Source organism: Xenopus laevis, chromosome 8S (assembly GCF_017654675.1).
Source record: "Xenopus laevis strain J_2021 chromosome 8S, Xenopus_laevis_v10.1, whole genome shotgun sequence".
NCBI classification, from domain to species: domain Eukaryota; kingdom Metazoa; phylum Chordata; class Amphibia; order Anura; family Pipidae; genus Xenopus; species Xenopus laevis.
The window spans coordinates 98,342,673-98,366,167 of NC_054386.1; the positions used below are offsets into that span (position 1 = coordinate 98,342,673).

Genomic DNA, 23,495 nt, shown 5'->3' on the forward strand with positions numbered 1-23,495 from the left:
ATACATACAATAATTATATACAATGTGTTTATATAGTGAATAAAGTACCCCCTATTGTAAAATATAAGGATATTATAAGTTACCGAGGAGTTTCATGACCATATAAAAGTACAAGGCCAAAGGCCTCATGGAACTCCAAGGTAACTTCTAATATCCTCATATTTTGCAACTGGGGCACTTTATTTATTATAATACACAAATTTCAGTGAGTCATGTGACATAAATGACACCATTTATAACTGATGACATCAGAACTCACTGTTTATAAGGATATAATTTACAAGATATTCCTGGCTTTTGTGTATTATATATTCCGAACCCCCGAATCCTTTGCAAAAGATTCTGCCGAATACCAAACCGAATCCTAATTTGCAAATGCAAATAACGGGTGGGAAGGGGAAAACAGATTTTACTTCCTTGTTTTGTGACAAAAAGTCATATGATTTCCTTCCTGCCCCTAATTTGCATATGCAAATTAGGATTCGGTTCGGCCAGCAGAAGGACTCGGCTGAAAAAGACCGATTCCTGGCCAAATCCCAAAATGAATCCTTGATTCACTGCATCCCTAATCAATATCTCATGGTCAGCATTACATTAGAGAGTGATCACCCCAAATCCTATTGTTTTATTTTACACTGGGGACCCTTAGTTTTGTTGTGCCCTAACTGTCTGCTTTCCTTCTTGATCCACTGCAAGGGAAAGAAGGGGAAACAGCATAAAACTAAACTAAGGGCCAACTACACATTTAAGCTAAAAAAAAATCTTGCACAGGGAAGGTTTGGCCACAATAAATTGTTATTGAGCTGTATCACCCTGCGTCTCACAACTAAGTATACAAACTGTCAGTGGGGCATTAATGGGGTTGTACACCTTTAAATTAACTTTTAGTATGACAGAGAGAGTGATATTCTGAGACAATTTTCGTTTTTTATTATCTGTGGTTTTTAAGTTATTTAGCTTTTTATTCAGCGGTTCTCCAGTTTGCCATTTCAGCTATTTGGAATCCAAATTCCCCTAGCAACCATGCACTGATTTAAATGAGAGACTGGAATATGAATAGGAGAGGCCTGAATAGAAAGATGAGGAATAAAAAGTAGCAATAACATTAGTTTAGTTGTGGATTTACAGAGCTGTTGTTTTTAGATGGGGTCAGTGACCCCCCATTTGAAAGCTGGAGAGAGCCAGTTCAAAAACTATAAAAAATAAATAACGAAGACCAATTGAAAAGTTGCTTAGAATCGGCCATCCTATAACATGCTGAAAATGAACTTGAAGGTGAACCATCTCTTTAATCAAACCCAATCCTTACAAACATTTTTTATTTGTTTGGCAAAAGCAAGAAAGTCAGAAGAGAGTTATAGTGAGAATTCCAGAAAGAACATCAGCAGCGGCTCAGACCACTTCTCAGAAAGGGATTTAATGGGATGCAGATGAGCAGATGTAATGGGGAGCGCTTGGCTAATATAGAGGTAATGACTAAAAGCAACAATTCAGGGGGATGCAAGTGGGCCGGCTTACCGTACTTACTGGGAGGGGGGGGTACAAGTGTGCCGAATATCAGCCAAGAGTGACTAAATGTTGTCGGCCTGACCTCAGTGTTTTTCGAACGGATTAAAGTCCTCTGTCGTGGGCCGGAGTAAAGTAAACACACCCCAAGAGCCACGGAATTATCTTATTTAGATGCTACAAGCAATGGACTCCCCCCAAAAACAACTAACTGTCACTGAAAGAAGCCACTATAGGATAAAATCACTTTTAGAGGGTCCGACATCCGCCAGGCGCCCCATAAGCAAATGAAGAGTCGCTGTGACGGCCAGATGCCCCCCACTATCTACTCCAATTGCCCTTCTGCGCTTTACAGTGACCGCCCTGGTGTGAGAAAGGGCTAATCGGTGGCTATGTGGCAGTTTGGTCCCCCCTCAGGTATAATCTTTCATTCGTTGCCATATAAAGAGACGGGCAACGAGGGCAGACGTATCCCCCTCCTCCGTACGGAACATCGCCTGAGAGCGAATATACAGGAGGTGGGGCACAAGCACTGCCCTATATACCAACCCCCTGACACACAAACTGTCACATATGAATTTACTGCCACACAAACACTCGTATATATTTATATCAATAACAAAACACACAGCTCTTTGCCCAGGCTACATCTGCCTCACACTGACACCCTGATGCTGGGGTTATTATGGTGCTGGCATTGTAAGTGGCCAAACATTCTGGGGTTTGTTAACCTCTGGCCTGCCACAGAGGCCTGCTCTCTTACAGGCATGTCGTTTATTTAAGAGGGATTTGTGACCTTCCTCTATAGGGCACAGCCAGCCCAGCCTACCATGCCCTCCACCCCCGTTTTACCAATCAGTGGTACTGACCCCTTATCATTTCACTATAGGAGGGAGATTTCAAGTGCCAAAAGGGGGGGGATTGTTCCTATTACCAGCAGCGGCTTGTTTCTACCCCTCAGTGGTACTGACCCCCTATCTTTTCACTATAGGAGGGAGAATTCAAGTGTCAAAAGGGGGGGGGATTGTTCCACTTACCAAAAGCGCCTTGTCTCTGTTCCCTTTTCTTCCTCTGCGAAAATGCCTCTCAGTATCGCCTCGGCCTCACCGAGCTGCCCTCCTTAATTTCCTCCCTTTGCCCGCTTCCTTCCCGTGCTGCTACACTGTAACTCAATTTCCAACCAGGAAAAAAAAAATATACATACAACGTAACTGCTGTGCCTTGCTGCTCAGAACTGATTGACGGGCAGCGCGGGCGGGCCAATGGGAAGGCGGTGCTGATGACAGCGGGCCAACCGGAATGGAGAGGCGGGCTCAGTCCATGTGCTTTCGTCGAGGGTTGTTAGGTTGCATCGTGTTGCTGAGAATCCCTCCGCCTGGATGGCTGGTCACTTAACTGCTTGTGCGCCGGCGCGTCCTATAAACCAACGAGTTATCCCCCAACAAATCAGTCACGTGCTCTCTGTTACAGTCACAATGTATCAGCATCACCGGAATCAACTCATGTGACATGAGACCAGACTAACAGAGCCCACCTAACAGCGAATTCTTGTCACCTCCTTCTTCCTATCAGCACTGTCAGTATTCTGTTATTTCTATTTCATCAGAAATATGTGTAATATGCTCCCATTAACCCTGTCCTAACCTTCAGTGTATGTGTAATGAATCAGAATACATTAGATATATGTACTGTACCCCCTACTGTAAATGATAAGGATATTAGAAGTCACTGAGGGGTTGTTCTGTGACCATATAAAGGCACAAGGCTGCAGGCTGAGTTATACAGGGAACTCGGAGTATCACTCATGTATTATAAGGGATAATGTACCCCCTACTGTAAATGATAAGGATATTAGATAAGTCACTGAGGGGTTGTTCTGTGACCATATAAAGGCACAAGGCTGCAGGCTGAGTTATACAGGGAACTCTGAGTATCACTCATGTATTATAAGGGATAATGTACCCCCTACTGTAAATGATAAGGATATTAGATAAGTCACTGAGGGGTTGTTCTGTTACCATATAAAGGCACAAGGCTGCAGGCTGAGTTATACAGGGAACTCTGAGTATCACTCATGTATTATAAGGGATAATGTACCACCTACTGTAAATGATAAGGATATTAGAAGTCACTGAGGGTTGTTCTGTGACCATATAAAGGCACAAGGCTGCAGGCTGAGTTATACAGGGAACTCTGAGTATCACTCATGTATTATAAGGGATAATGTACCCCCTACTGTAAATGATAAGGATATTAGAAGTCACTGAGGGGTTGTTCTGTGACCATATAAAGACACAAGGCTGCAGGCTGAGTTATACAGGGAACTCTGAGTATCACTCATGTATTATAAGGGATAATGTACCCCCTACTGTAAATGATAAGGATATTAGAAGTCACTGAGGGGTTGTTCTGTGACCATATAAAGACACAAGGCTACAGGCTGAGTTATACAGGGAACTCTGAGTATCACTCATGTATTATAAGGGATAATGTACCCCCTACTGTAAATGATAAGGATATTAGAAGTCACTGAGGGGTTGTTCTGTGACCATATAAAGGCACAAGGCTGCAGGTTGAGTTATACAGGGAACTCTGAGTATCACTCATGTATTATAAGGGATAATGTACCCCCTACTGTAAATGATAAGGATATTAGAAGTCACTGAGGGGTTGTTCTGTGACCATATAAAGACACAAGGCTGCAGGCTGAGTTATACAGGGAACTCTGAGTATCACTCATGTATTATAAGGGATAATGTACCCCCTACTGTAAATGATAAGGATATTAGAAGTCACTGAGGGGTTGTTCTGTGACCATATAAAGGCACAAGGCTGCAGGTTGAGTTATACAGGGAACTCTGAGTATCACTCATGTATTATAAGGGATAATGTACCCCCTACTGTAAATGATAAGGATATTAGAAGTCACTGAGGGGTTGTTCTGTTACCATATAAAGGCACAAGGCTGCAGGCTGAGTTATACAGGGAACTCTGAGTATCACTCATGTATTATAAGGGATAATGTACCCCTACTGTAAATGATAAGGATATTAGAAGTCACTGAGGGGTTGTTCTGTGACCATATAAAGGCACAAGGCTGCAGGCTGAGTTATACAGGGAACTCTGAGTATCACTCATGTATTATAAGGGATAATGTACCCCCTACTGTAAATGATAAGGATATTAGAAGTCACTGAGGGGTTGTTCTGTGACCATATAAAGGCACAAGGCTGCAGGCTGAGTTATACAGGGAACTCTGAGTATCACTCATGTATTATAAGGGATAATGTACCCAGGATTTTGTGCTCATATTCTGGAAGGTTGTATTACTGCTCTTTGAGCAACTAATCACTCAGTGAGACAATGTGTCAGAATCTTTCTGTGGTGATGAAACAGGTGTTAATGTTAAACCATATGGGGGTAACAAGTCACACATGAGTTGGTTTCCCTTGGAGTTTAATCACAAACAGCCTGGCATTAGCGTAAGGGTCAGTCTACACGAGCAGATCCGGGGAGATTAGTCGCCCCAGCGACAAATCGCCTCTTCTTCAGGGCGACAGTTCGGGGGGATTGTCACCCCAAAGAAGAGGCGATTTGTCGATGGGGTGACTAATCTCCCCGGATCTGCTCGTGTGGACTGACCCTAAAAGTACAGGAGTTTCGGGACAATGGCGGCCTGTTTCATTGTGTACTTTGCAGCGGACACCCTGTATTTCAGAGAATTATACATATGTCCATATTAAGTTATTTCTGGGCATTATGCAAATGTTTCCCCGCGCTGTACTCATAACTGGGTCTTAAGAGGTGGGAAGCAGGGGATCTCAAAAGTTGTTGACTATGAATATATATATATATTTAGCCACAGCTGTGCCCTTGCATTAAGTGCTCTGGCTTCAAGTATGAGTCTGGCCATACCGCTAGGAAAGAAAGTGGTGGTGCCGGGGCCGGAACTAGGAGTAGGCAGAAGAGGCATGGGCCTAAGCAGGTCCGGACTGAGAATTAAAATAGGCCCTGGCATTTCAGGTACACAGAGGCCCAATAAGCCCACACAGAGGCCCAAACAGCCCCCACCAGCCCACTAAATACTGACTTTCTATTGCACCTTATAGCAGCCCCTCTGGCATTTGCCAGAACCCACAGATTGCCAGTCCGGGCCTGGGCCTAAGGTACAATAGTGGTGGGTCGCTAGGCTTGTACCTCTTCTGTCTATCTAACCCTTAGTCTGGGCTGGGAGCAAAATTACAGAGGAAGCAGGCCCTGTGGATGCAGCGGAGCCAGGACTGTAGGAGGCCCAGTAAGGCCCTAATTAATGAACAATTTGAATATTATCAGTTTCAAACTTGGTAGAATAGATTAATTTACCAATGTTTGGGGGCCCTAAATTGAATTTGCTGTTGGGTACAGTAACATCTAGTTATGCCACTGGTCCAGGCTTTGGGTAAGAGAAACAGAAGGTCTGATTCCTGGCTCCAGAAAACTCGTCACTCCCCCCACACTTGTCACCGCACAAGCATGTGAGCCTGCACAGGTAAGCGTGGTGGGGTTCCCTACCATAGTGGCCCGGCATTGGTGTGGACATACAGAGAACATCGCTTTCTACATAAATTCATTCATTGGATCTCGTGGCCAATCCCATGTATAATACACCAGAACACAGCAAATAGTGGGATAAATAAAGTGGCATAATACCTCAAAACACAAATCAGGATAAATAAAGTGCCAATTCCATGTATAATACCCCAGAACACACAGCAGGATAAATACAGTACAAATTCCATGTATAATACCCCAGAACACACAGCAGATAAATACAGTGCCAATTTCATGTATAATACCCCAGAACACACAGCAGATAAATACAGTGCCAATTCCATGTATAATACCCAGAACACACAGCAGGATAAATACAGTGCCAATTCCATGTATAATACCCCAGAACACACAGCAGATAAATACAGTGCCAATTTCATGTATAATACCCCAGAACACACAGCAGATAAATACAGGGCCAATTCCATGTATAATACCCCAGAACCCACAGCAGGATAAATACAGTGCCAATTCCATGTATAATACCCCAGAACACACAGCAGATAAATACAGTGTCAATTCCATGTATAATACCCCAGAACACACAGGAGGATAAATACAGTGCCAATTCCATGTATAATACCCCAGAACACACAGCAGGATAAATACAGTACAAATTCCATGTATAATACCCCAGAACAAACAGCAGGATAAATACAGTGCCAATTTCATGTATAATACCCCAGAACACACAGCAGATAAATACAGTGCCAATTCCATGTATAATACCCAGAACACACAGCAGATAAATACAGGACCAATTCCATGTATAATACCCCAGAACACACAGCAGATAAATACAGTGCCAATTCCATGTATAATACCCCAGAACACACAGCAGGATAAATACAGTGTCAATTCCACGTATAATAGTATAAAAGTGACCAGACACATCTTTCCAATTGGTCTGAATATCCTAGCGACTATTTAGATATGTGAAATGTGCACAAGGCCTAACTGTAAATCCAGGGTCTTGGCCAAAATGGAATGAGAAAGTTTATTACATAAAGTTGAGAAATGCTGAGCTACAGAAGAACATTCCCTGTCCAATCATACAGCAGATACAGTAGTGGGGATAAACTTTAATTAGCCCTCTTCTTTTGTGCAGGGGTTTCAGAAGCAAAAACTGTTGTAGTTGCACAGTTTCCGCTGTTAGATACACCCTTCCCCCTCTAACATCAGGGCGACCAGCACTTTTTATAACAAACAGGCTCCCACCTCTCGGTGCTCCCAACAACTTACCCCTCAGTGCCACCTACTGGGATGTGAGTGTCAGATCTGACAGTCAGGCTGCTTTCTTAATATACAGCAGAAAGGGCACTTGGGTGTCAGCTTTTACAGGTGATTTAGGTCATTCTCCCCTCTCGGATAAAGGACTCCTCCTTTCATGCACGTAAAAACGTATAAATATAAACTAGTTAAAAACAGAAGGAAACAGGAATAAACTCAGTTTATATTCCCATGGCTGGGGTCAGAGACAGGAGACAAGAAAGGCTTATTAGTAGCACCCAGAGACTGTAACAGAGCCTGCGTGACAGTCAGATGATAGATAGATAGATAGATAGATAGATAGATAGATAGATAGATAGATAGATAGATAGATAGATGATAGATAGATAGATAATAGATGACAGATAGATGGATAGAGAGAGAGAGAGAGAGAGAGAGAGAGAGAAAGACATACAGATAGATAGATAGATAGATAGATAGATAGATAGATAGATGATAGATAGATAGATAGATAGATAAATAGATAGATAAATAGATATATAGATAGATAGATAGATAGATAGATAGATAGATAGATAGATAGATAGATAATAGATAGATGGATGATAGACAGACAGATAGATGATAGATAGATAGATAAATAGATAGATAAATAGATATATAGATAGATAGATAGATAGATAGATAGATAGATAGATAGATAGATAGATAGATAGATAGATAATAGATAGATGGATGATAGATAGATAAATAGATAGATAAATAGATAGATAGATAGATAGATAGATAGATAATAGATAGATAGATAGATAGATAGATAGATAGATAGATAATAGATAGATAGATAGATAGATAGATAGATAGATAATAGATAGATGGATGATAGATAGATAGATAGATAGATAGATAGATAGATGATAGACAGACAGACAGATAGATAGATAGATAGATAGACAGACAGATAGAAGATAGATAGATAGATGGATAGTGCTCTTCCCTACAGTATATATCCACGAATAGCTTTAAGATAGAAGATAGATAGATAGATAGATGATAGACAGACAGATAGATGATAGATAGATAAATAGATAGATAAATAGATAGATAGATAGATAGATAGATAGATAGATAGATAGATAGATAGATAATAGATAGATGGATGATAGATAGATAGATAGATAGATGATAGACAGACAGATAGAAGATAGATAGCTAGATAGATAGATAGACAGACAGATAGATAGATTGATAGACAGACAGATAGAAGATAAATAGATAGATAGATGGATAGTGCTATTCCCTACAGTATATATCCACGAATAGCTTTAAAGTTGAAATCAATGTTGTGAAATCAATGTTGTTTACCTGTTTCTCTTCTCTAATTCTGAGAAGGTAGCAGAAGGCATTACTCTTGCTGATCTGTTGATTAGCTGCCTTTTGCTACAATGTTTCAGAAGTCAGAACCGACAGAGCAGAGAACACAAACAGCCAGTTCATCGCAGTACCAATGCATTTCGGATGGAGACCTGTGTATCTTTCTTGCACAGAGTCAGCGGCTTCTTTTGCTTCTTTCTCAGAATATTAGGGAGGCATTAATGTTATGAGAAGAAGCATTTTTTTCCTTCTACACAAGAAAACAAAGCAGAATGGAAAATAAGAATGAAGAAAAACAGTTTTTTAATTACTTTCTATGTAATATGATGACAGAATATATATCTATGTGCAGTTTAATTGGCAGCAGCAGAGCAGGATCCCTGTCCCAGAATGTTGCGCAGTAATTAGTCAGAGGTCTGGCAGAGGTAACACTGTGGTTCACCACTTCAAAGCCCAGTGGCTCCTGCGAGCAGAACATTATCAGAGACTTATTCACTGCGGGCAAATGGAATCAAGATTAGGCTCGCTGAAGGGGAAACCCGAGAAAGATCTGCCCACTCTTTCCTATGTGCTATTATTTTTTATTAGTTGCTGGTTTATTTACATTACAGCAGCCCAACATGCATGGGTGTAATAGAAGAAGCAGACGCTGTGACTGTTGGGGGCCCCAGATGGTTTAGGGGACCCCAGTGAGACACTGACATCAGGAGCTAAATACTGACTGTTGGGGGCCCCAGAAGGCACTGACATAAATAGCTTAATACTGCCGGCTGGGGCCCCCAAAAGGTTTAGGGGACCCACTGAGGTACTGACATAAGTAGACACTGAGACTGTTGGGTGCTCCAGAAGGTTTAGGGGATCCACTTAGGCACTGACATAAGTAACTAAATACTGACTGTTGGGGGCCCCAGAAGGTTTAGGGGACCCACTTAGGCACTGACATAAGTAACTAAATACTGACTGTTGGGGCCCCAGAAGGTTTAGGGGACTCAGTGAGGCACTGACATAAGTAGCTAAATACTGCCGGTTGGGGCCCTAGAAGGTCTAGGGGACCTTGTCAGGCACTACCATAAGTAACTAGACACTATGGGGTATATTTATCAAAGAGTGAAGTAAACTTCCACCACTAGAGTGAAATTCCGCCACTTCCTATTCATTTCTATGGGGTTTTTAAAGGCTTATTTATCAAAGGGTGAAATTTCACTTTCACTCATTGATAAATACGCCTTTCAAAATCCCATAGAAATGAATGGAGAACTGCGGAATTTCACTCTAGTGGCGGAACTTCACTCTTTGATAAATTTACCCCTATGACTGTTGGGGCCCCCAGAAGGTTTAGGGATTGTGGGGAAAAACATTTTACTCTATACATTAAGGGCCCAAGTAACGACCCCTTTCAATGTGGCCAACATTTTTCATTTAAGGGGTAGTTGACCTTTAAACTAACTTGTAGTATGTTATAGAACGGCTTATGCTCAATTGGCCTTAATTTTGTAACTAATTCTTCTTCTGACTCTTTCCAGCTTTTCTTCTGGCAGTTGATCAATCCATCCATCTGCTTTTGTTGGGATGTAGCTAAATGTAGGGAGTTGTAGTACAGATACCAGATACCAGGCTGATAAAAGTGGGTTCCCACTGGGAAATAATCCACAGCTCAGTAAATACAATAAATAAAGATTAGCATTTCATCTGAGGGTAATGGCAATAGCAAAGAGGATAATTTAAAAAATTAAAGAGGACAGCAATCAGCCTCTATTGCAGGTCCAACTAATGAACCCCTCACTGAAACACAATCCCCAATTCAATTCAGTTCTTAGTACAGCCCCGCAGAGTTACTTCAGTTTATTTAGTATATTTCAATGTACTATCTGTAATATCAGAATATTTGACAATTCCTTTTCCTGATTTGGTTTCACATGACTTCCTTTCCCTAAGCCTCGCAACTTGTTCCAATGGAATTCAGCGCTGCACAATATTTTGGCGCTCTAAAAATACTTGATAATAATAATAATAATAACGTGATAGCTTTGCCTTTACTTTGTCACATAGAAAACAGTGCCTATTATATGTCAGTAAGAAAACCAAAGAGGAACGTGCCATTTATATTTTGAGATGTTTAATATAACATGAGTGCATACTCTCAACCTAACGTCTTTATTCTGCTGCTAACAACGCACCCATGCTGTGAGTCCTTGACTGCAAGCAAGGTCATTATACTGTATACTAACTGATGTACGCATTGCACAAGTGTTTTTCTCTGCACGCTGTGAGCCCTGCAGGACAGGACCACTACCAGGAGAGAAGAAAGGGGGGAATGAGTTGTGAGACATGGAAAGCCCTCTGAGATGGGGCTCAGAGGTTGATGGCCAACCAGGATTTTATATGGTTTTGCCTGTTTTCACCCAATGTTGGGTCAAAATCATATCAGCCCCTTTGACTATCAACCTCTGGCCCTACCCATAGGGCTATCCATGTCTCCCCTTTTGTTCTCTCCTGCTTGACATGCCCAAGGTTTAGCCAGACCTGTATAGAGTCTTTAGAGGCAGGAATACTTTTAGTGCCTACTATGGCCCCTTAACTGACAGTTGCTAAATAGGACATATAAACTAGGGGGAGATATATTTATATATTTCCCAGAAATGCGTCTCCATCTGTTGAACATATATACTTATGAGGCCTTCCTATTGGCTGTCTAGAAACTATGGTTTGGTTCACAGTATCTGTCCAAAAGGTCTCCGACCCCAAATGCTGCATCTCCATTGTGTTTATTTCCCACCATGCCACAAGCTGGTAGATAGAAGCAGAATGTTTGTGCTGGTTTCTCCTTTCTTCATCTGCTCCCTGGGTTCTTTGCCAGCTCTTGGAAGAGACATGGTGTGCGAATGGCGAGCTTCCCAAATCTGAACCAACAGAGGGGGAGAAGGATGGATTCCATGGGTAACCTCTCCAGTTGCATTCCTGCATTCCCAGCATTCTCCCTTGGAGACAGGGATGAAAAAAACACTTTACCAGACTGTATCGGAAAAATGGTTTGGATGGGATATGCTGAAAGCCAGTCATTGAGGATGAAGAAGATAAAGGATTGGATATATAATGGAAATGTTTAATTGCACTCTAGTTTTGGATATGGATACAGATCAATATTGTCAAATTATCATTTTAACACTGGTCAGATAGGGTTTCCTGCTCCACTGCCAATCACTTGTCTCAACCAATAACACGCAGTCTTGCCTAGCATCCACCAATCAAAATAATGACCAAGTATGTGCACATAAATATCTACTACGTTCTAATGTTGTATCTCTGGTTGATTACTAGGCAGGGCCCTGCCACATACCAACCTTATTTAAAGGGGGGGGTTCACCTTTACATTAACTTTCAGTATGTTATAGAATTATATAGCTAATTCTAAGCAACTTTTTAATTGCTTTTTTTTTAATATAGTTCTTGATTTATTTGCCTTCTCCTTCTGACCATTTCCAACTTTCAAATGAGGGTCATTGACCCCATCTAAAAAAAAACAATGCTCTGTAAGGCTACTAGGGACGCACCAAATCCAGAATTCGGTTCGGGATTCGGCCAGGATTCGGCTGAATCCTTCTGCCTGGTCGAACAGAATCGAAATCCTATTTTGCATATGCAAATTAGGGGCGGGGAGAGAAATCAGATGACTTTGTAAAAACTTTTTTCCCTTCCCACAACTAATTTGCATATGCAAATTTGTATTTGAATTCAGTTCGGTATTCGGTCGCATCATTTTCAATGGATTCAGGGGTTCGGCCAAATCCAAAACAGTGGATTTGGTGCATCCCTAAAGGCTACCCAGTTTTTTTTTATTAGGACTGTTTGTTCCTTATCTTTCTATTTAGTCCCTCTCCTAATTATATTCCAGTCTCCTATTCAAATCAGTGCATGGTTGCTAGGGTAAATTGGACCCTAGCAACCAGATTGATGATATTGCAAACTGGAGAGCTGCTGAATAAAAAGCTAAATACCTCAAAAATCAAGAAATTATAAAAAATGAAAACCAATTGCAAATTGTCTCAGAATATCCCTCTCTACATCCTACTAAAAGTTAAAAGTGAACAACGCCTTTATTTAAGCTGACATCGAAGCCTCCATTAGCAGCCTTCTATTGATGAACTGGCAGTTTCATTATTAATACTATAATACAGGCTGTCAGAGAAAATTCCTTGTGTGCCAGTATAATGAAGTGTGTAGTATAATGAAGAGTAGCATGGCAGCTCCCTCTGTATAAAATAAGTAAACAAATAAGATAAATAAATCTGCCTATGAAGCATAAACTAATTTTCAATGGAACATAAATTGGTGTATAATTTCCCCTTTAAATTAGATATTATAGAGCCCCCAAAATAACAAAATAAGAATCACGTATATAGAAGTTGTTTGGGGTCCCACAGGGCCTTTGCTGCACCTATAGTTACACCCCTGGTGTTTCCTGATCTGCACAATTCTATCTTATGTTAAAGAGAAACCTGGATTGTTAAGTTGCCCTTTAGTGGTCGGAGTGGGATTTCGGAGCCTTGGGGGAATCTATTCACTATACAATAATCATGCAAATGGTAGTAATTTTTTTAAGGCATATTGTCTATTTCAGTTCCACGTACATCTGTTTCCTCCCACTCAGACACATGAAACACAATTGCGACGAGTCCCAAGCGTATTGTATTGTTTACAGCAGTGCAGTAAGATAAACAGCCATTCTCATATCCTTTATTTTATCATGTATGTGCTGGGGCAGAAGTAATTGTTTGTTAAATGCAAAAGATGAAAAACACATAAAATGATGGCAGATGCTGTTCGTATAGGTGGGCGGTGAGTGCAAGGTCGTCTATCTATATATTGGATTGTATCGTAGGGTAAGTGCTTATTTACCACTTGTATCTGAGAGCCAATCATCACACGGCCTTCATGTACATTTACTGTACACTCACGTACCTGACCAGCATTTTCTTCAGCACCTTATAATAAAATTTATATCTGCCATGTTTATAGCAGGAGACATACAGAAAATAGAAGGGGAAATAACCCCAATACTTCTCCCCATGATAACTGTCCCCAGACCCATAGAAATCACTTCTCTATGTTCTCTCTGTGTTCCCGTGGGTTTCCACTTCCTTCCACAGTCCAAAAACATAAACATATGAATATGAATTAGTCCGGAGTGGAGTCAAGATGGAAATTTTCCCGCCTCTGAGGCTTCAAATGGTTTTTTTTTCGCCTTCCTCTGGATCAACTGGCAGTTAGGCAGGTTATATATAGACTTAAGGTTGAACTTGATGGACATGTGTCTTTTTTTCAACCTAACTTACTATGTTACTATGAATATGAGGCATTGGTAAGAGAATGAGTCTGTAAACCTTGCTTGAACTGACAATGAACTGAACAAAAAACCCCTTTTAAAAAAAAAATTCTGTTCCTAAATATATACAGTTTTCCAAAAATGACATATTTTGTTCTCATATATCAGTTATTCTACTCATTCTGCCCACAACTGGGTTTTGCATTAAATATGAAACATGTGTCTAACTACTTTCCGCAATACAGTCCTTACGCATTGTCAATAGGTAGGATCTGTGCAGCCACTGGGACAGAATGTTCTGTTATACAGATAGCTAGAATCTCAGCTGCCATAAAGCAGGACAGGACTGTTGCTTACAATGGGGATCAGATAGGATCTGTGCAGCCACTGGGACAGAATGCTCGGTTATACAGATAGCTAGAATCTCAGCTGCCATAAAGCAGGACAGGACTGCTGCTTACAATGGGGATCAGATAGGATCTGTGCAGCCACTGGGACAGAATGCTCTGTTATACAGATAGCTAGAATCTCAGCTGCCATAAAGCAGGACAGGACTGCTGCTTACAGTGGGGATCAGATAGGATCTGTGCAGCCACTGGGACAGAATGTTCTGTTATACAGATAGCTAGAATCTCAGCTGCCATAAAGCAGGACAGGACTGCTGCTTACAATGGGGATCAGATAGGATCTGTGCAGCCACTGGGACAGAATGTTGTTATACAGATAGCTAGAATCTCAGCTGCCATAAAGCAGGACAGGACTGTTGCTTACAATGGGGATCATATAGGATCTGTGTAGCCACTGGGACAGAATGCTCTGTTATACAGATAGCTAGAATCTCAGCTGCCATAAAGCAGGACAGGACTGCTGCTTACAATGGGGATCAGATAGGATCTGTGCAGCCACTGGGACAGAATGTTCTGTTATACAGATAGCTAGAATCTCAGCTGCCATAAAGCAGGACAGGACTGCTGCTAACAATTGGGATCAGATAGGATCTGTGCAGCCACTGGAACAGAATGTTCTGTTATACAGATAGCTAGAATCTCAGCTGCCATAAAGCAGGACAGGACTGCTGCTTACAATGGGGATCAGATAGGATCTGTGCAGCCACTGGGACAGAATGTTCTGTTATACAGATAGCTAGAATCTCAGCTGCCATAAAGCAGGACAGGACTGCTGCTTACAATGGGGATCAGATAGGATCTGTGCAGCCACTGGGACAGAATGTTCTGTTATACAGATAGCTAGAATCTCAGCTGCCATAAAGCAGGACAGGACTGCTGCTTACAATGGGGATCAGATAGGATCTGTGCAGCCACTGGGACAGAATGTTCTGTTATACAGATAGCTAGAATCTCAGCTGCCATAAAGCAGGACAGGACTGCTGCTTACAATGGGGATCAGATAGGATCTGTGCAGCCACTGGGACAGAATGTTGTTATACAGATAGCTAGAATCTCAGCTGCCATAAAGCAGGACAGGACTGTTGCTTACAATGGGGATCATATAGGATCTGTGTAGCCACTGGGACAGAATGCTCTGTTATACAGATAGCTAGAATCTCAGCTGCCATAAAGCAGGACAGGACTGCTGCTTACAATGGGGATCAGATAGGATCTGTGCAGCCACTGGGACAGAATGTTCTGTTATACAGATAGCTAGAATCTCAGCTGCCATAAAGCAGGACAGGACTGCTGCTAACAATTGGGATCAGATAGGATCTGTGCAGCCACTGGAACAGAATGTTCTGTTATACAGATAGCTAGAATCTCAGCTGCCATAAAGCAGGACAGGACTGCTGCTTACAATGGGGATCAGATAGGATCTGTGCAGCCACTGGGACAGAATGTTCTGTTATACAGATAGCTAGAATCTCAGCTGCCATAAAGCAGGACAGGACTGCTGCTTACAATGGGGATCAGATAGGATCTGTGCAGCCACTGGGACAGAATGTTCTGTTATACAGATAGCTAGAATCTCAGCTGCCATAAAGCAGGACAGGACTGCTGCTTACAATGGGGATCAGATAGGATCTGTGCAGCCACTGGGACAGAATGTTCTGTTATACAGATAGCTAGAATCTCAGCTGCCATAAAGCAGGACAGGACTAAATATTACACAAGCAGAAATACATTTCATATAACAGAACCTATAACCATTTAAAATGATATATAATATCCTGCCTTGCTTGTCAGTGATGGACTTTGGGCTCCTCACACCTGAGCCTGTGAGTTAAGGGCCACACCTAACAGGAGGTACAGGGCTATGGTATAAGCCATGTAGGAATATGGCACATTACAGTAAGACAAAGAAACAGCAGCCGGGGAGAGGTTTGTTTACTTTGCTCCTATATAAGTTAAAGGTCAGTGACAATCATTCATTCTTTATTCCCCACATATAAAACAGACACTCCTTCTTCTGGTTCCACTGTTTTCTCTTGTGAATCCAGGTAGAATAATGGATCGGATTTACATGTTTTCAAACTTGAGCTTTATGGTCTGTGGTGTGTCTAAGGGGAGAGTCAATGTTACTTTTCAGTATAACACCACTTACTAGACATGGGCCACGGCCTTAATGTAAACATATTTATACATATGGCTAGGAGCTGCCATACTGCTTCCTCAGTAGAAGCAAATCCCCTGGGCTGCAATGGTGACATCATTAAGGGGGGGCACTACATGGATAGTTCATATTCTGCCATAGAGAAAAGGAAACATTGGGTTCGCTAATGGTCACATGTTGTCGGGATATGGGCATATAAGGACATGATAGGTAAATAAGGGTAATATGATTGAATGGTTATAAATATAGCAGAATGTTAGAAGAAGCAGTGGGGCAGCTTCTGTATAATTAAATGTATATTTATAATTAAATTTTGTTATAACAGCGCCACCTGCTGGTCAGTTTTCCACCAGTCTGACCACCAAGTAGTCAAGGAAGTTGTCAGGAGAAAGAGGCTGCTCTGATGTTCTTCTGCTTAGGAATAAAATTAGAAACCTTTCTCAAATCTTTCCTAAAGGTGGCCATAGACTCCAAGATCCACTCGTTTGGCCAAACGAGCGGATCTTTCCCCGATATGCCACTAAACTGCGTGGCTATATCGGGGGTAATTCGAACGTTCGGCCGTATGGCTGAACGATCGAATTACGATGCGCCAAGCGGTTCCGACGGGTCGGTCGGGTAAAAATCCAACCTTCCCGATCGATATCGTGGCCAGATATCGATCGGGAAGACCCGTCGGAAGCCCCCATACACGGGCAGATAAGCTGTCAAATCGGTCCAAACGACCCATATCGGCAGCTTTATCTGCCCGTGTATGGCCACCTTAAGCAGAAGAACATCAGAGCAGCCTCTTTCTCTCTCCTGACAACTTCCTTGACTACTTGCTGGTCAGACTGGTGGGAAACTGTCCAGCAGGTGGCGCTGTTGTAACAAAATTCATTCATATTAACAGCACACGTATCCCTTAATATCTTGGAATCAAAACAAAATAAATAATGAACCTACATTACAAAAGTGCTTAGAATAGCACCCTCGTCAATTTTACATTCACTTGTTTTAAAGGTTTACTTATCCTTTAAGTCCTTCTCCTTTTCATATCCCAGTCTCTAGTTTCAATCAATGCATGGTTGCTAAGGAAATCTGGACCTTAGCAACCAGGTGGCTGAAAGTGCAAACTGGGGAGCTGCTGAATAAAAAGCTAAATAACTCAAAAAACCGTGAATAATAAAAAATGAAAACCAATTGCAAATTGTCTCAGAATATCCTTCTCTCCATCATACTAACAGTTAACTCAAGGGCGAACAACCCCTTTCAAATGAATTATTTATTATTTATTAGCCCGCACCTTTGGTTGGGGGAAATGTTTTTTTGCCAACAGACACCCTTTAAAAAGCCAACAAGAAAAACTACTTTAAATCCCTGCAGGGGCCCCTTGATGCAGAGGGCCCATCCCTGCCTATAGCTTGTTCCGAGGGACTACTTTGTACTGAGATTAGTGGAAGGATACTGTGTTTACACTCTAGTGAGGGGAGTGCCCAGAGCAGCAGTGGCAGGAGGCAGAGGGATCTGAGCAGCTGTGGAAGGAGCATCCCCCTCGTCCTGCACCCCAACTCCCACACTCCTTTAACGCAGTGCTTTATCATTGTATCATTGGGGGAAAGAGGAGGAGGGGGGGACACCTCTGTTTTCCTGGCCCTGAATTCTCCCAAAGATGCTGCTGACGTCAGAACTGCGTCATTGTCTCCTAAACTACCAGACGGCACGTGGCCTGCTTTAAAGTGGCAGTTGCACCACTGGAGACCATACGACGCTGTCCTACTTTCCTAATGGAACGAGTTAACATAACACCGCAAGGAAGGTTGAATCTGAATGGCAAGGATGAACGCGCTGAGGATGCTGGGAGTTGTAGTCCAACAACATCAGGGAAACAGACCACACATTGCTAGAGATCTGGCTGCACTTTAGTTCCTGTTATTTACTTACTTTATGTCACATTAAACCAACATTTATTCTGATCCAGAGCGAATTTTGCACCCGAGACTTCCTGTTCAGGGAACCATATCCTGTCGTGTTACTTGGGGACCAGTGGTGTAACTAGATCTAAACTAATTCATTTTAGGCCTCCCAACTAGGGTTGCCACCTGGCCGGTATTTTACAGGCCTGGCCGGTAAAAACAATGGTTGATTCCAATGTTATTTATAGGGGAAAAAGATAAATATATAGAAAGGCCGGTATTTTTTTTCCAGAAAAGGTGGTAACCATTAAAAATAAATGTTGAAATTGTTCATTATTTGGTCCTCATGGGGCCCCCCACACCTCCTGGGCCCCTCTGCAACTGCTCCCTCTAAAGTTATGCCCCTGCTGGGGCCACTGAGCAGAAAGTAGGGGTGCCCCCAGTTTGGTTTGAAACAGCACAGGCTGCTTCTGGCAGTTGGGGGACACAGTTTGGGTTCTGTACTTTTAACTGTGGGCTCTGTAATGCCCTTTTGGGAGCAATAAGGTGCAGGTATGGGATCCGTTATTCACAAACCTGTTTCCCGAATTATGGAAAGACCGTCTCCCATAGACTCCGTTATAATTAAATAATCCAACTTTTTAATATGTACGTCCTTTTTCTGTGTAATAATAAAACAGTCGCTTGTACTTGATCCCAACTAAGATATAATTAATCCTTATTGGAGACAAAACCAGCCTATTGGGTTTATTTAGGGGCACATTTACTTAGCTCGAGTCAAGGAATAGAAGAAAAAATACTTCGAATTTCTACCTCGACCATTGAATTGGCTACTTTGACCTTCGACTACGACTTCGAATCGAACGATTCGAACTAAAAATCGTTCGACTAGTACTAGTACTGTCTCTTTAAAAAAAACTTCGACCCCCTACTTCGCCAACTAAAACCTACCGAACATCAATGTTATCCTATGGGGAAGGTCCCCATAGGCTTCCTAACAAATTTCTGAACGAAGGAAAATCGTTCGATCGATGGATTAAAACCCTTCGAATCGAAGGATTCAATCATTCGATCGAACGATTTTTCCTTCGATCGTTCGATCGCAGTATTTGCGGTACATCCTTCAACTTCGATATTGGAAGCCGAAGGATTTTACTTTGACGGTTGAATATCGAGGGTTAATTAACCCTCGATATTCGACTATTAGTAAATGTGCCCCTTAATGTTTACATGATTTTCTTGTAAACTTACGGGGGAATGTAATAAAAATCGCTAACGGAAAAACTATTCGCAATGCGAAAAGTTATGCCTTTGCGCGAACAAATTTTGCTTTGTGCGAATTTAATATAGCTTTTGCGAGCCCAGAAACTGTTTAGCGACCACTTCCGACAGTGAAAGACCGTTTGCGAATTTTATAGTTTGCGCCAATGCGCAGTCAATGTAATAAAACTTCTTACTGAAAAAGTCGTTATGTTTGCTCCAAAAGATTACGACACCTTCAAGCACTTCTTGTGAGTGCGCAATTAAAATTCGCAATGCAATAACAGTTCAAGGAACAATATTACATTGCGAGATGTGGATTTTTAGTCTTATTGGTGCGAATTGTTTTGCTCTTTGCGACTTTTATTACATTCCCCTGTTAAGGTATAAAGATCTAAATTACAGAAAGTTTTGTTATCCTGAAAACACCAGATCCCAAGTATTCTGGATAACAGGTCCCATACCTGTACTATAATATTATGAGGCACCAGGAGTAGGGAAGCCCCATGTTTCCAGTATTCTTCCATTCTTATGTCTGTAAACCTGTATTTATAAAGCACCGATTGTTCCATAGTGCTGTACAATAAATGGGGGTATACACTTACAGAATTACATACACAGAAACCAATAATTGATACAAGAGGTAAAGAGCCTATAAGAGCTTACAATCTAAAATCGTTTGCTGTATACAAATACACCGGCCAGTAAACGTGGCCATACATTTTAGTTGCCTATTTGGCTTGTTCAGTCAGAGGGGCGTAACTTCGCCGCACTTCGCCAGGCATAGTTTCACCAGCGCGAAGGCTAATTTGCATACGGCGACAAATTCAAATTTCAATGGAGGAATACGTACAATCACTACAAATGCCTGGGAAACCTTCAAAACATCAAATAATTTTTTTTATTTTGCCCTACACATGTGCCCACTGTATAGTTAAGTTGCCATGAGTTAGGAAATGTAGGGGGGAAGGAGGGGAGCCCCAAAAACATTTTCGATCTTTTTTTAGCCTATCACCCATAATATAGAAAAAACGCCAGCGTTTTTTGGGACTTAGAAAAAATTTGAACTTTTTTTGAAGCAATCCCTATCTACTCTATTGCGCTTCGCCTGGTCTGAGGTGGCGAAGGAAGTCTAGCGTAAAAGGTAGCGTTCAGTACACTGCACGCGTTAGTGAATTTGCGTAGTTACGTTCGTTGCACAAATTCGCCAGGCATAAGGGTGCGAAGTAACAGTAGTGAATTTACGCCAACGTTCGTTAGTGAATTTGCGAAGTAACGAAAATGACCAACGCTTGCGAATTGACACTAGCGTTAGGCGCTTCGGCGCATAGTGAATTTGCCCCAGAGTCGGCAGCTTACCTGCCCGTGTATGGGGCCCGCCCTTTTTCTGTCCACCTGTAGGTTCACCAATGAAAGCAAACCTTTGATTGGTTGCTATTGGTTACTGCCCAGGTGCAAACTTGGCCAGGGTTTATAAATAAGCCCCATTAATTATGCATTCACCAGTAATCACACAGAAAGGCCACACAGGCTTGGAACTGGAGCAGCACCTCAATACCCCAGAGCTGCCCAACTGCCACCCGACAGATGCACCTTTGCGGGTCTGCTCATACCACAAATAATGAAGTGAAGGGATATGTTGGCACTTTATAAATAAAGAATACTCATGATAGACAATGAGCTCCATGTCATGATCCAGTCCAGCAGATATTACAGGCCATGTTCCACTCCAACAGAAGCATGAAATAAACCCAGGACTGGATCACAGAAAAGTCTTTTCAAGGTGACGACTGTAGAGAGAAGCTGCCAGTGTGGTTTTTTTATACCGGTGAGTCTCCAGGTGACAGTTTGGTTGTATCTTCGCCGATGGCCCCATAAAGTGCAGGCCACTTCTATTTCCATCTGCCCCTCTTGAATTATTGAACAACATCAATAACATAAAAACCTCAGGCTGTGGGACGCCAGCTTCCTCCTCCTCCTCCTCCTCCTCGAGCCCCCCCAGCACATCATCCCACTGACTGACAGACAGACAGAATGTGCACAAGTCTGTTCTCTGCCATTGATAGGTTACTGCTGGGCGCCATAGTGTTCCACCGGCCCATAAACAAGGATCACAGGAAAGTTTAGCTGAACAGAAAATTATTTTTTCCCAGTGTTACAGTAAGGGATATAAATCAAGTTAGGAAGGATGATATGTACGTTTTCTTCTGTGGTGCATAGTAGCCTTACAACAAGGGGCCAGCAGTAGCTTCATATCAAGTGTGCGCAGTCCACTATCAGGCCAAATAGCACTGGCTCTCTTAATCCCCTCTTTAAAGGAGAACTAAAGCCTAACTAAAGAAGTAGCTAGAAATGTTGTACATGATGTTTTGTGCTTCTGTACCAGCCCAAGGCAACCACAGCCCTTTAGCAGTAAAGATCTGTGTCTCCAAAGATGCCCCAGTAGCTCCCCATCTTCCTTTCTGCTGATTCACTGCACATGCTCTGTGCTGCTGTCACTTACTGAGCTTAGGGACCCACTCACAATATACAGTACACATAGAATAGAAATGCCACAATATAAGGCTGATTAGTAATTAATACACATAATTACTACATGGCAGCACAGAAACCAGTGCAATTAGCATCAGAATTTAATAATCAGCAAACCTGTAGCATCAGCTTATATTACAGCCAGGGAAGCTCATTTTCTGCTGGATAATTAGTGACGAGCCCTAAGCTTAGCTTCTCAACAGCCAATCAGAGCCCACTGAGCATGTGAGTGTCACAGACACTTTCCAAGATGGTGACCCCCTGTGACAAGTTTGAAGTCCTGGATCATTGCTGCTATTGACAAGCTCAAACTTTAGCCTCGTGCAATAAGTTCACTATATAAAATATGATATTTCTAGCCATATACATTTTTATGGTTCAGTTCTCCTTTAAAGCCCCCCCCTGGTCAGTCTGCTAGCAACCTCAGCTGTTGCCACCTGGTCCTAATCCCCCAGTTACACCAATACTACCCATTTCACATGCCTCTACTGCCTTCCCCTAAATTTTAGCTGTGAAATGTGCATTTGCTTTTTTTTACAGCCATCTGGTTTGTTGTAGTAAGTGACCCAAGTCATAAGGCATTTGCCTGAAAGGCAGAATGAGATGCTGATAATTACCTACAAATCTTTGCACATCAAACAGGCCAGTCATATTAGAGGCACATTTATCAAAGGTCGAAATTCGAATTCATGTGAGTTTTTAAAAACTCCCATAAACTCAAAATTCGACTAATCGAAATTTATTTAAAAAATGTACATTTCCTAAACTTGGTTGAATAGGATTGACCCCAAAACTTGAATCATATTCGAATCGAATTTGATTTGTAAAAAACTCGAATGTCAGGAAGGCTGCAAACTAGAGATACACCGAATCCAGGATTTGGTTTGGGATTCGGTTTGGGATTCGGCCGAATCCTTCTGCCGGGGCCGAAACAAATCCGAATCCTAATTTGCATATGCAAATTAGGGGCGGGGAGGGAAATCGCGTGACTTTTTGTCACAAAACAAGGAAGTAAAAAATGTTTTCCCCTTCCAACCCCTAATTTGCATATGCATTCTCTGCATATGCAAATTAGGGTTCGGATTTTGTTCGATATTCGGCCGAATCTTTCGCAAAGGATTCAGGGTTCGGCCGAATCTAAAATAGTGGATTCAGAGCATCCCTACTGCAAACAACTCAAAATTGATCCAAGGACGTCTCCCATTGACTAAAACAGCAAT

At 41.9% G+C, this 23,495-nt stretch overlaps 1 protein-coding gene across 4 annotated transcripts in view; it reads right to left on the reverse strand.

The window, feature by feature from the left end:
* Positions 1 to 2,755, reverse strand: part of mef2d.S (myocyte enhancer factor 2D S homeolog) — a 165,208-nt gene extending 162,453 nt beyond the window's left edge. For 2 of the 4 annotated variants that reach the window (XM_018231932.2, XM_018231933.2), the window contains exon 1: positions 2,544 to 2,747. The gene's annotated coding sequence lies outside the window, so the exon portion shown is untranslated. Of the gene's footprint in view, positions 1 to 2,543 lie in introns of all 4 variants that reach the window. The other 2 variants (XM_041574154.1, XM_018231937.2) reach the window with 2 other exon arrangements.
* Positions 2,756 to 23,495: the final 20,740 nt, after the last annotated feature.